Raw genomic sequence first — 14,338 nt, forward strand, 5'->3', positions numbered from 1 at the left:
TGAAGTTGTTGAGCAGTGAAAATCATGGCTGTTCCACGGTTTAGTAGGACGCTACACTGGCTTTCCAGAAGGATTTCTTCAGAGACTGGGAGAAGGTGGCAAGCACATAGGGCAGCATGTTGGCATAGTGGTTCGCACAGTTGCTTCACAGCTCCAGGGTCCCAGGTTCGATTCCCGGCTGGGTCACTCTCTGTGCAGAGTCTGCACATCCTCCCCGTATGTGCGTGGGTTTCCTCCGGATGCTCCGGTTTCCACCCACAGCCCAAAGATGTGCAGATTAGGTGGATTGACCATGCTAAATTGCCCTTCGTGTCCAAAAAGGTTAAGTGGGGGTTACTAGGTTGCGGGGATATTGTGGATACGTGGGCTTGAGTAGGGTGCTCTTAGTAAGGGCAGGTGCAGACGCGATGGGCCGAATGGCCTTCTGCACTATAAGTATTATGATTCTATAAGGATTTGGGCAATGATCTTCCCGGTGATGGAGAGCAGAGAGATTCCTCTGTAGTTCCCACTGTCCACTTTGTCTACTTTCTTGAAAATGGTGGTAATGATGACATCCCTGAGGTCAGCAAGAAATTCTTCTCTGTCCCAGCTAATAAAGATGATGGGTGATCTCTTCTCCACCAAGTGTGAAATTCCACTGGAATCCCGTTCACTCCTGCAGCTTTTCCATTCTTAATATGTTTAATGGTTGCTTCAACCTCGTCCATGCTTGTTTTCATATTATATGAAAGATTATTTTCCAGTTGGACTTGAAATATGTTTAAAATATAATTTGTACTTTTAGGTCATCCATTCTCTTAGTTTTATTCTTCCTGCCTTTTTCTTCAGCCTCCTGGCCTCCCTTTGCAGGGATAATCAAGGTCATTATAGACCGGTGAGCCTGACGTCAGTGGTAGGGAAGCTGCTGGAGAAGATACTGAGGGATAGGATCTATTCCCATGTGGAAGAAAATGGGCTTATCAGTGATAGGCAACATGTGTTTGTGCAGGGAAGGTCATGTCTTACCAACTTAATAGAATTCTTTGAGGAAGTGACAAAGTTGATTGATGAGGGAGGGGCTGTAGATGTCATATACATGGACTTCAGTAAGGCATTTGATAAGGTTCCCCATGGTAGGCTGATGGAGAAAGTGAAGTCTCATGGGGTCCAGGGTGTACTAGCTAGATGGATAAAGAACTGGCTGGGCAACAGGAGACAGAGAGTAGTAGTGGAAGGGAGTTTCTCAAAATGGAGAACTGTGACCAGTGGTGTTCCACAGGGATCCGTGCTGGGACCACTGTTGTTTGTGATATACATAAATGATCTGAAGGAAGGTATAAATGGTTTTTCATAAAATCATAAATTCATAGAATTTGCAGTGCAGGAGGAGGCCATTCGGCCCATCGAGTCTGCACTGGCCTGGGAAAGAGCACCCTACTTAAGCCCACACCTCCGCTCTATCCCAGTAACCCACCTAACCTTTTTGGACACTAAGGACAATCTATCATGGCCAATCCACCTAACCTGCACATCTTTGGACTGTGGGAGGAAACCGGAGCACCCGGAGGAAACTCACGCAGACACGGGGAGAACGTGCAAACTCCACACAGACAGTGACCCAAGCCGGGAATCGAACCTGGGATCCTGGAGCTGTGAAGCAATTGTACTAACCACTATGCTACCGTGCTGCCCATGTTTTCACGCTAATGCTGTTTTGAATTAATCAATTCTTCATCATTATTAAGTTAATTTAGCTCAATTCCAATCTTGCATGTTGAATTTATTCATTTCTAATTTTGTGCCCAGTTTCACTTTATTCATTTCTTCAGATCCCGATTTTCTGTAAGGCTGTTAATTGTACATTAATTGGGTGTTTATATTAATTGGGAACTTGTGGTTCTTGGATTCGAGGAGGTCCACAATTTGTAAATAATATAATGTAAATAAAAGCTTATGAGTATATAAAGGTTACGCTCTATTTCTATTCTTCACTGCCTGGCTATCTAACTTCCAACAACGCTACAGAGTTATGGAAGGGATCCAGTGAATTCTTCTCTTTATTCTGATTCTGTCAGATAGCAATTAAAACCTGCTTCGACAACCACGCAAAACCCTAAATTGCTTGTGGATTTTAGCATTAAATAATCCTTTGGTCACTTCTGTAAATCAGCCTATAATCTAAAGTACACTTGTTTTGTGCATTAATTAAATAATAGCACGGTCCAATAATTCATTATTGGGTTATTTAAATTCACTAGAATTTTCAGCCTGAAGGGATTTAAGGAATATACACGACTTCTTACACAGTAATATTCCACAGGGAGCTTGTGTTTTCTTTAAGGGGCATTGATATTTGTTAAAATGTAGATAATTGACATTTCTTTGTTGAAGATTTTCAAATCTCATCCTTAAGGGCGGCACAGCGGTTAGCACTGATGCCTCGCAGCACCAGGGACTGTTGCTCTTATTAGCCTTGGTTTTATTAGCTCTAATTCTGTCACCTTTGCTCACGAGTCGGCAGGTATCTTTCTGATACCGCCACGTGGTTCAAGCTCAAGTAATGATTAATAATGCAGCACACCGCTTAGTAAAAGTTAAATCAACGATCATTTATTATATACAGCAATAAATACTTATACAACAATCCTACTTCTAGACTACTACCTACCACTAAAGGCCAATACGTAACTTTGGAGATGGCCCACCAGGTCAGGGTAACAAATGGTCTATCGAATTGGGTCTGGCCTGCGGGATTCAAAAGGCTGGTACAAGTCGATAGTCTGGAGCACCTATCTGGTAGCGATTGCTGGAGTAAGACTTACTTGTTTTCCTTGTCGAAGGGTCTCGAAGGTTGCGAGCAGGAGAAGAAAGGTCGATCTGAACTTGGCCCCTATCTTTATAGTTCCCAGGGGCTTCCCGCCTCTCGGGGCGGACCTTGACCCTGGTTCCAAGTGATTGGACTTGGTCCCAATCACTTGTTTCGATATGCTCCAATAATGGGGTGATTCCTTTATCGGGGGGTGGTCGTCCACCTTTCTTTGTCTCAGCCACTGCTGGCACCGAAAAGTCTGGATCGGCTTTATGTTGCTGATGTGTAGCAATTGTTCCCGGGGATGGCTGCTTACTATGCAGATGGCTGGGTTGTTGTGATGTTAATGACTGCAGGTATCGGTCTGGGCCAACTTCCCCAGAGCCGAATACACTGTTTTACCTGCAGCTGTCCGTTTGAGTCCTGTTGGCTGATTTTCCCATCAGCCTCTTTCGATCGCCATTTTAGATCGGAGTTTGACCATTCTAATCGGGAATCAGCCATTTTAGGTGGCTACAGGACCCAGGTTCAATTCGGCCTCAGGTGATTGTATGGAATTTGCACAGTCTCCCAGTGTCTGTGTATTTCTTCCAGGTGCTCCAGTTTCCTCCCACCGTCCAAAATTGTGCAGGTTAGGTGGATTGGCCATGCTAAATCGCAGCTTAGTTTCACAAAAATGTGTACATTAGGTGGGGTTATGGGGGTTGGGCCTGGGTAGGGTGCTTCTTCAGTGAGTCAGTGCAGACTTAATTTGCCGACTGGCCTCCTTCTTCTTTCTACGGATTAACTGTGGAAGTGATTCAAAAATCCACATTAAAAACAATAAAGGGATCATGCAGCATTACTTCTACTGTAATATACTTTTCTGAAAATTTGACCATGTTTTGTTGCTTGTGAATGAAGCCAGCTTCAGGGTATTATTTTGTTTCGTGAACATCAGAAAAATGGTGGTTTTATTTGTTTAAAAGAAATTAGCCTGAATCATTCAAATTTTGTTATCCATGACGTGGATTAAATTCTGACTCCCTTCCATTTAAAACTTCAGTGTGACAGTGTATTATATTTCATTACCCATTTGCTGCCATTTTTGGCTTTAGGTTTAATTTAACCATTCTCTATTTTCTGAGACCATAATGAAATATTGTGGATAGTTGAATATAATGGGGCTTTTATTTGACACTACTTACACCTATTCCCACTGTGGTGAAAGCATGGTTGTGTTGTAATTCACCTACTGACCACTAAGAGTCTCATTAGTATATAAGTGAATGTTAGAGTCAGGTGACCTCAGACTGATGAGGAACTTGGGGAGAGAGGTTGCTTGTACATGTTTATACTGTTATTCATCTGTTTTGTATATATTTGACCCACAGTTAATGTTACTAAATCATTTATAGCTTTAGCTACAAGTCTTCTTGTAATATAAATCAGCCATCCGACAAGAATATTACACCTATTCTATCAAATACAATAACATGACGACAAAGGTGGTACCTAATCACCAAACAATGTCAGTATCATTCTAAAACTGAACAGCAATGTGAGAGAAACTTACTCTTGTCCTCACTTTCTTATGGAAGTGCCTGTCCCGTACTAAAGTTAATTAAACCATTCTGTTGTTGTTTTTAATGGGCTTAACCAGTGTTAAACAAGAAAACAAATGAAAAGTCAGATCAAGTAAAAGCACATTAATCACAAGGCAAAGTTTTTTTCCCCCTAATTTTGTTTCCTGCTTAACCACCGTGTTAATTAATTTAAGTTTGCATATTAGCGCATTATGGAACCGATTGTTATGATCCTGTTATGAATAGTTAATATTCAAAGAAGAAATCCAAACATCCAGCAAGTAACCAACAAAGCTACACCACAAGATATCACATTTTTAAACAAATACAAATTTTATTGTATATCAAAAAAAATTGAGCAGAATAAGCACTATTAACAAGGCCATACTTTTAAAGACTTTTGCTATAAATTGAACTCTATTTTTTACTCTCCCTTCTCCAAGAGTTCCCTTACCTTGTGAAATCACTTTTTTTCCTGGGACTAATCCAAAAGGTATGCCACAGCTCTCTGTAACTTACTTCTCCTTAGTATTTCATTCCTCAGATGTGAGATTTAATGTAGCCCTTCCATTAGCTTGGTGGACCGTCATCTTTTCCTTTACCAATCTCATAATTCTGGATGTCTCGACTCTTGATTTAGGTTGCCAGCGGTTCCAACTGCCATCCCACAGTTTCTGAAGCAGCCTTTGCTGCCTGCTTCCTGCAGCAAGTCTCTATGAGGACCACTAAATTATCCAACTGCTTTTCAATCCAAACTGGGGAAAATCCAAACTGAGATAGAGCCCTTCCTGCATTTCATGTTGTGAACAGTATTTTGTCTGCTTGAAATGTGGGCCTAACTATCACCTATTGTTGGCTCTCTAAATCCGGTAAGCTGCAGGGCAGAATCAGGCGGGTTTGGTGGCGGGCAGGCACAGAGAATCTGGCAAGAGCCAAGAAGTCAGAAACCTGCTGACATAAAATTATATTGCAATTCTCGGAATAGAGGGCTAATGGCAAGTCAGTCACCCTGCTGGCAGGTGGCATGAATGCCATTTTTTCATTTGCATCCCATGAACACTCATTAAAACAGCGGCCTACCGGTGTCCCATTAGGCCTTCTAATCTTGCGTCACATCTAACGGAAAATCAGGTTGACTTCAAGGTGAGTGCAAGAATGATTTCTGACATAGTGGTGCACCGCTCCTGATACACTTCACCACTCTTGTCGGCCTAGACCAGTTCCTGGCCTCCATCACTATGCTGAGCTGATCTTCATGGACAGCACCATGCTGTCACTGGTGACACTGTCTCAGCTCAGTATTGCTCATGAGGTTGGGGTGTACACTGGTCACTTTCCCTCCTGGTGCCACACACCATTGTCTATCTGGATTGCACTGTACTATGGGACTCATGCAACCACCACAACAATGGTCCGAAGGTCAACTGGGGATGTGGAGGGTGCTGAGGACCTGGGTTAGAATCCCGGCCCTGGGTCACTGTCCGTGTGGAGTTTGCACATTCTCCCCATGTCTGCGTGGGTTTCACCCCCACAACACAAAGATGTGCAGGTTAGGTGGATTGGCCACGCTAAATTGGCCCTTAATTGGAAAAAATATATATAATTGGGTACTCTAATTTTATTTCAAAAAAAGAATGTGAAGTTTGGGGTGGCGGGGGGGGGGGGGGGGGGGGGGGGGGGGGGCGGGGGGGGGGGGGGGGGGGGTGACCTGACTGACAAATGGAATTGGACAATGTGGAAGGCAGGCTGAGCGAAGAGTGGGGGTATGACGAGGGCTCATGATGTCACGTAGACAGGCAAGGAAGTGGGTGATGAAGATGAAGAATGGAAGGCTGAGGGAAGACCAAGGCAAGGGAAGCTAAACTCCCAACAAGCTTGCATGAAAATCACACAAACAAGGATACCACATTGTTTACTGTAGGGAATTGATGAAGTCTCCAGAGGCGATGGGTAGAGGTCCAAAGGAGGCAGGGGCTCCTCACATGTGATGGGAACGGGCTGAGGGGAAGGTGGTTGAATTGAGAAACGGACTTCTTGGGGCTGCTCGCTTTTTCCCTCTGGGTTGCTGACATCCTGCACGGTCTGGTGAAGACTGGTGGGCTGGAGAGAGTGATAAGAGTGTGTTGGACTGCTATTTAAATATGATGGTGGGGCCTTCAAACCCCTCAACTGAGGGCGGGCAGACGAATCAGCTGCAGGCCCGCTAGGAGAGTCCGAAGGGAACTTGCCTGTGCATAATTAATGAGGTTCCATGCACAGAATGCGGTGCAGGATCCCACACCCACATGGTCGTTGGGACAGACGCTGCAGGAGCTGTCCACTGCCGCCCTTAATCTCAAAACGGGAGAATTCCACCTGTAGTCTTCACTGAAGCAAAACTACAGCTTTATCTGTTTCTTCCCAAGCTGAGCTGCCTGTTTCTGTCAGCAAATGGACACAGATAAATTAAATAAAAGAACCTTCTGATTCAGTTCAATCCTGAATAACTATTTCAGTGGCGATGTGACACAAATCGCCTATTCCCAGTTAGAAATTCAAATTAACTACCCTTTGAATTCCAAAGTTTTTCTTGATTTGGGGAAACTATATGAATAATTTCTACCTCTAATGGAGTTTTATGAACCCCTTTCCCAGAATTGCTAGTTTGTAGCTGCTCTTACAGAGGTAACATTAGACTCCCTGGCACTACCCAGAGATCCAGAAATGGGTTATTCATTATTCAGGTGTTACACCCATCCCTTGAGCTTCTGAGATAAACATAGGATAGCTTTCAACTGTAATTAATTCCCAGCTTGTTTGAACTGTGTTAACTTCAGCATTATTACCAGTTAACTGAAAAAATAGACTTTTTTGTCAAAGCTATTCGTCAGGCATTGCGCAAGAATAAATATCCAAGGGAGGCATCACATTTCTAAGCTGAAATAGGCGCAATGTATGTATATGTACTTTATGTCTGCAAATAACAGGGCCATGTGTATAAATATATGTAGCTTCCAGTACACTCAAATGCGCCACACTGTGAGCCTGACTGACAATCTTAAATTGGTTGTCAGTGTATTTCTTCGCACATTGAGGATTATTTAATAACTGTTGTATCACAGAACCACGTCTAATTTTAGACACTGTGTTTAGGTTTGGGATGACAACACACTTTCAAAAGCATTGTCATCTCATGCAAAATAGCTGGAAAAAATCTCTTCATTCATTCTACGGTGGTCTCCAATGAGATAGCTTTATTGTTGAGCAAATCCTCATTGAGAAAGGGGCATATGAAACTAGGTATGGAAAATGACAAAGCATTTGTATTTGGAAAAGCCTTGGATTTACATTTCACTCAATCAGGGCATTACTGCTTTTCATTGAGGAAGCCAGATATTTCTCCTCGAAAGGTTCAGCATGTATTGTTGACTTCAGAGGTAAGAATTTGATTGGCAAGAAAAGAATAATATGGGAATTACATAGACATTCTTCATTACTTAAGAGCTATGCTGCAGGATGCTGGAGCAACCAATTGGAAATATGAAACACTATAACACTTGTCAAATACCAGAGGACACCAACACATCCTGTTGTGAGTCTTTCACTAGCCAGAGAATTTAATGACATGGTGGCAATGGACTTAATGGTATGGGACAAGGATCAAGGTTTTTCTTTGTTGCACTTTGAGATTAGATTTAGCCTATCTACAGTAATAAATGTCAAAGACAAATGGACCTTAATAGACAAGGTCATGGAAAAATGTGTTGGTACCGGACTAGGCATGCCAACAAAATCTTCGACAGATAAGGGAGGAGAATTCACAAATACTAAATCCTGGGAAATGTGTGAGAACTTGAATATAGTAGTCACGAGTACTGAGGCTGAGAACCCGCTGAGCGAATGTTTCTGTGAGTAAATGTTGCGTAAAATAATCGTCGACATTCCAGCTTGCAAGTGGCAAATGCGCTGACATGGACAGTACAACTTTGCAAATGGTTGGAGTGTATGGCCTGTACCAGTTGGCATCTGGAAGGAATGCAAAATTGCCTTTGGTGCTGTCCCCCTGCTCTTGAAGCAACGACTATTAGCTTTATTTTCTCTGTCCAATTGAATTCCTTGCGTTCAGGCAGGAAAAGCAATATTAAGGCTGAGGCTTCAGAAATAATTTGGAAAGCATTGTGACAAACGTATAAAACTGTTTCAGGTAGACTTTATTTCTGGTGATCTGGTTTATTACAAGAGGGAAGGGCAGAGAGAATGGAAAGGCCCAGGGAAAGTTATAGGACGTGAGGGAAAAACTGTGATTAGCCAACATGAGAAACATACAGTAGAAGTCCATTTCTCATGCGTCATCGGAATGAATTTTTGTATACCAATAATGTGATAGGGGATGACAAATCCCCATGTGCATCATACACTTATATGTTTTGCGTGGCAAAGCCAGAAGGACAAGATAAGACAGAGCAGGAGTTAGATACTGGTAGAACAGGGGATTATGATGAAGAGGAAAGGGTTATTTTATTTTGCTAAAGACCAGGTGCCAAAGTGGGTTCTCTGGTATTGTATCACCCAGAAGAATCAAATAACCGGGAGGATGTCACAATAATGGGAAGGGCAGGGAAATCTGCTGGAAAAAATAAAAAATTGTTGAATGCCCAGGTGATGGACAAGCTGTGAAGGCCATGACTGGGAGAATGGAGTACGAGAATGAGAACTATGGAAGGAAATAAGGCTTGAGTTAGAATAATGGGTCGGATGCTGAATCCCCGGTCTGGAACGTTCACATTCAGTGGAGAGGGCCTCAGCTATGGTTTGCAGGGTATGTAAGAGTGGCAGCTTGGAAAGACTTCAACAGGCAAGTTAAGCCAGAATCTGACTAGACGGCACAGTAAAATGGAGAATACAGAACCATCACGACAATATAACAGAAGCAGAAATCAACTTACAAACGTACGAATTAGGAGCGGAAGTGGATCACTTGGCCCCTAGTTATAACCTTCACGGATCCTATTGGCTGGGGACAATTGGTTACCCCATGTTACTTGGGGAATATGAGCTCCCCCAATGAGAGGGGGGATGGGGCCATCATTAGCAGTGCAGTTGTATAAATGGAACTAGCCTGTGTGGTACCCACTAGAGAGGGACCCAGTAGTGAATTACTGGCCCAGGGTACATATTCTTGTAAATAAAGTTACTTTCTGTTTGACTCTACAAACTCATGCTGGATTCTTCATGGTCCTCACAAAATCCCTCAACCCTGCTCTGTCATTCAATAAGATCATGCTGATCTCTAATTAACCTCAACTTCGCATTCCTGCCTACCTCCAAAATCCTTTCACCCCCTTGCTTATCAAGAATCTATCTATTTCTGCCTTTAAAATATACAAAGTCAGCCTCAGCTGTATTTTGAGGAAGAGAATTCCAAAGTTTCACAACTCCGACAGAATTTCTTTTCCTCATCTCTATCTTAACTGGGCGACTTTTTGTTTTAAAACTATGAACTCTAGTTCTAGATTCTTCCTCAAGAGGAAACATCTTTTCCACATTGACCCTGCCAAGTTCCCTCAGGATCTCATATGTTTCAATAAAATCACCTCTTACTCTCCTAAATTCTAGCAGATACAAGCTTAGCCTGTCCAGCTTTTCCTCATAAGACAACCCCCTCCCCCCATTCCAGATATTAACCTAGTAAACATCTCTGAAATGCTTCCAACACATTGACATCTTTTAAATTAGGAGATCCAGATGTGGTCTCACCAACGCCCTGTATAGCTGAAAAATAACTTCCCTTCCCTTGTAATCTCTCACCGTTTCGAAAACATGCTCTTTTATTCCTCCTGCGAAAATGGACAATCTCACATTTTCCCACATGATACTCCATCTGCCAGAACTTTTTCCGCTCACCTAACCTATCTATAACCTTTTCTACCCTCCTTATGTCCTCTTCACAACTTACTTTCATCCAAATAATTTATAAACTGTGAACAGTTGAGGCCAAAGCACTGATCCCTGTGGTACTCCTGTCACATCCTGCCGATCAGAAAAAGCCACATTTATGCCGACTTTTTATTTCTTGTTAGCTAGCCAATCTTCTATCCATGCCAATATAATGATGTCAAATTTATTTGCCATGTCCATATTTCCTTTATTAACTCCCCAGACTCACTTTCTACAATAATAATAATCTTTATTAGTCTCACAAGTCGGCTTACATATTTTTTAGGAAACATTTTATAGAAGCATTTGTAATTTTCACAGTTTTAACAAATTAACATTCTAAACAGCCTAGCGGCCCGACACACGCAACAATATTACAATAACATAACCAACTACCCCTTAGCTCCTAGCTCCTAACTACCTGTATATTAGATTCCTTGGGCGGGATTCTCCCCTACCTGGCGGGGCGGGGGGACCCGGCGGGATGGAGTGGCATGAACCACACCGGCGTCGGGCCGCCCCAAAGGTGTGGATTTCTCTTCACCTTCAGGGGCCAAGTTCTCACCTTTAGGGGCTAGGCCCGCGCCGGAGTGGTTGCCGTCCCGCCGGCTGGTGTGGATGGCCTTTGGTGCCACGCCAGCCGCCACCGAAGGGACTCCGCCGGCTGGCGGAGGTCCGCGCGTGTGCGGGAGCGTCAGCGGCTGCTGACGTCATCCCCACGCATGCGCAGGGGTGGGGGGTCACCTTCCCATCGCGGAGGCTATGGCCGACGTGGAGGGGAAAGAGTGCCCCCACGACACAGGCCCGCCCGTGGATCGGTGGGCCCAGATCGCGGGCCAGGCCACTGTGGGGACACCCCCCGGGGCCAGATCTCCCTGTACCCCCCCCCCCCCAGGACCCCGGAACCCGCTCGCGCCACCTGGTCCCGCCGGTAAGGGAGGTGGTTCAATTCACGCCGGGGGGACCAGCATTACAGCAGTGGGACTTCGGCCCATCGCGGGCCGGAGAATCGCCGTGGGGGGCCCGCCGATCGGCGCAGCGCGTTTCCCGCCCCCACCGAATCTCCAGTGCCGTAGAATTTGGCGGCCAGCGGGGGCGGGATTCACGCTGCGCCCCGGCGATTCTCCGACCCGGCGGGGGGTCGGAGAATCCCGCCCCTTGTCTCTTATTTTACACTGCCATGCCTCTCATTTTTCTTCTCCCCCCCCCCCACCCTCTGCTGACGTTCAGTTTTCCTTAAAAAAGTCGATGAACGGCTGCCACCTCCAAGCAAACCCCTGAATTGAACCTCTCAAGGCGAACTTAATCTTTTCCAGCCTGAGAAACCCTGCCATGTCACTAACCCACACTCCTGCCTTTGGAGGCTCCAAGTCCCTCCATCCCAGCAAATTCCATCTCTGGGCCACCAGGGAGACAAAGGCCAAAACATCGGCTTCCTCCCCCCCCCCCCCGGTCCCTGGATCCTCCGATACCCCAAATATTGCCATTTCTGGACTCGGAGTCACCCTCCCTTCCAGGACTTCTGACATAACGTCCGCAAATCCCCTCAACTTCAGACATGCCCAGAACATGTGTATGTGGTTACAAGTAGGCTTACATTAACACTGTAATGAAGTTACTGTGAAAATCCCTTAGTCGCTACACTACAGTGCCTGTTCGGGTACACGGAGGGAGAATTCAGAATGTCCAATTCACCTAACAAGCACATCTTTCTGGACTTGTGGGAGGAAACCGGAGCACCCGGAGGAAACCCACGCAGATACTGGGAGAAAGTGCAAACACCACAAAGATAGTCACCCGAGGCCAGAATTGAACACGGGACTCTGGAGCTGTGAGGCAGCCTTGCTAACCACTGTGTCACCATGCCGCCCTGTATTATTGTCTGAAATTACTGGGAGCACAAGGTAATTTTTATATTTCTTATTGTAGTGGTATACTTAACAGGGGTACTATCTGTGAGGTGTTGCTCTTCTGCCAGATTATACTGTGGCACTGCGTTTGAAGTTGAAATATTGTGCAATACCACCCCAGCTCTCCATCCATATCTTGTTTCATGGAAGCATCTTTCTGAACAGCATCCATCTTGTATATGTCACATTTATGAAATGAGATACTTTTTCTTTGTTTTTAAGAAAGGCAAGAAATTCATTCAAATGATAAGTTGGTGATTGTGAGCAGTCTTGTTAAATGTGTGTTACTCAATATGAGTTTGTACAGGTAAAATGATAAAACATTCCTGATCACAGTTCTTTTCATAATGAGATTATCATTGCAACATTCACATTCGTAAATCAACGCCACTTTGAAATCTATCATTGATCTTAAAATTAATATTGGTAACCATTAAATTTGATCACTGCATTTGAGTAGACATCTGTTTTGCTCTAAAACTTCCAATAAGAACAAAGTAATGGCTTAGTAATACAATAGGTTAACCATAAATCATGACTTTTGCAGTTCATTTTATGAAAAAAAGCATCTTGATTGTTTGCTTTCTGTTTGAGACAAGTGGAAGCTACAAATTACTAGTACCAATTATCTCGACGTTTGATTTCAAACTTAAGTATTAAAGATTTAACCCTCTGTTTATTACTTGATTGACATTTTAAGAACGACTCATCTGTAGTGAAGCTATTTACTGTATAACGACAAAACTGCAGTGCAGTAGGTTAATTATCAAATATCAACTGGAGCATTGTGTGTTTTGGTGGGAAAATGGTAGAAAAAAAAATCTTTTTTCAAATCAGACAATCCTACTGAATAGAAGATGAATTGCTATCCACAGCACATACACTATTTGGCTGTTGTTTCTGTAAAACTTAATTTCTTGTCAGTCAAGATCTTTTTAAACCAATTACTGCCACAACGCTTTACAGCGTTATATGTAAGGCACAATGGTCTTTTTTTGATACCATAATAATGGAATGAATGGCCCCCGAGGACCATAGGCTGCTCTTTCCTTTTGAAAGAGAGCTCATTAGTGGTGATTTAACCTGAGGGTCACCACTCCTCAGGTGAGGGGCAAGGTTGAGAAGGCGGGGCCTCAATACCTGCATGCATTTCACGTAAATTAACATTAATGTTTATTCTAAAATATAGCCCCAACATGTACAAAACAACTAGTATTAAGAAAATTTCCATGTTGTCTCTGCAAAATCCATTTTTTCTGTCAATGACTATTGTAATTCGGATTTTAAAATTACCCCATCTATGTTGACAAGGGACTATATTTCGGTTGAATAAACTCGGTTTGTTCTCACTGGAACGAAGGAGATTGAGGGGAGACCTGATAGAGGTATACAAAATTATGAGGGGCATAGACAGAGTGGATAGTCAGAGGCTTTTCCCCAGGGTAGATGGGTCAATTACTAGGGGGCATAGGTTTAAGGTGAGAGGGGCAAGGTTTAGAGTAGATGTACGAGGCAAGTTTTTTACGCAGAGGGTAGTGGGTGCCTGGAACTCGCTACCGGAGGAGGTGGTGGAAGCAGGGATGATAGTGACATTTAAGGGGCATCTTGACAAATACATGAATAGGATGGGAATAGAGGGATACGGACCCAGGAAGTGTAGAAGATTGTAGTTTAGTCGGGCAGCATGGTCGGCACGGGCTTGGAGGGCCGAAGGGCCTGTTCCTGTGCTGTACATTTCTTTGTTCTTTGTTCTATATGGCAAAACTCAAATGGATGTAATAAGCGCATTCATGGGAAAAATTAGATGTGGCATTCCTTCTCCACATCAAATACATTATCTAGACGTTTATTCTTCTGTTGTTTGTGAGACTTTGCTTTGAGAAAATTGGTTTGACATGTTTTCCCACATTACTACAGTGTTCAATTCTTGAATATTGTTCTTAAACGGCCTGGGCTGTCCTGAGGCCATGAAGAAGTGCTTAAAAAATGCAAGTTCTTTCTTTCCTCCAACTCTAGTTTCTACAACATTAAACGTAATTCTAGGGGTGTAAAATCTGCAGCCCTGCCAGTGCTCTTCAGAAGGGGCCACAAATTAGGCTAGAATCTGGACACCCTGGTCCGGCTTTTGAGTTGGTCATTTTACAGTATTTTGTGAG

The 14,338-nt window shown here is 43.7% G+C and overlaps 1 protein-coding gene across 12 annotated transcripts in view; it reads left to right on the forward strand.

Annotated features, from left to right (window-relative positions):
* Positions 1-14,338, forward strand: part of invs (inversin) — a 498,042-nt gene that overhangs the window by 104,220 nt on the left and 379,484 nt on the right. The gene's annotated exons all lie outside the window — the stretch shown is intronic.

This window comes from Scyliorhinus torazame, chromosome 6, assembly GCF_047496885.1.
Source record: "Scyliorhinus torazame isolate Kashiwa2021f chromosome 6, sScyTor2.1, whole genome shotgun sequence".
NCBI classification, from domain to species: Eukaryota; Metazoa; Chordata; class Chondrichthyes; order Carcharhiniformes; family Scyliorhinidae; genus Scyliorhinus; species Scyliorhinus torazame.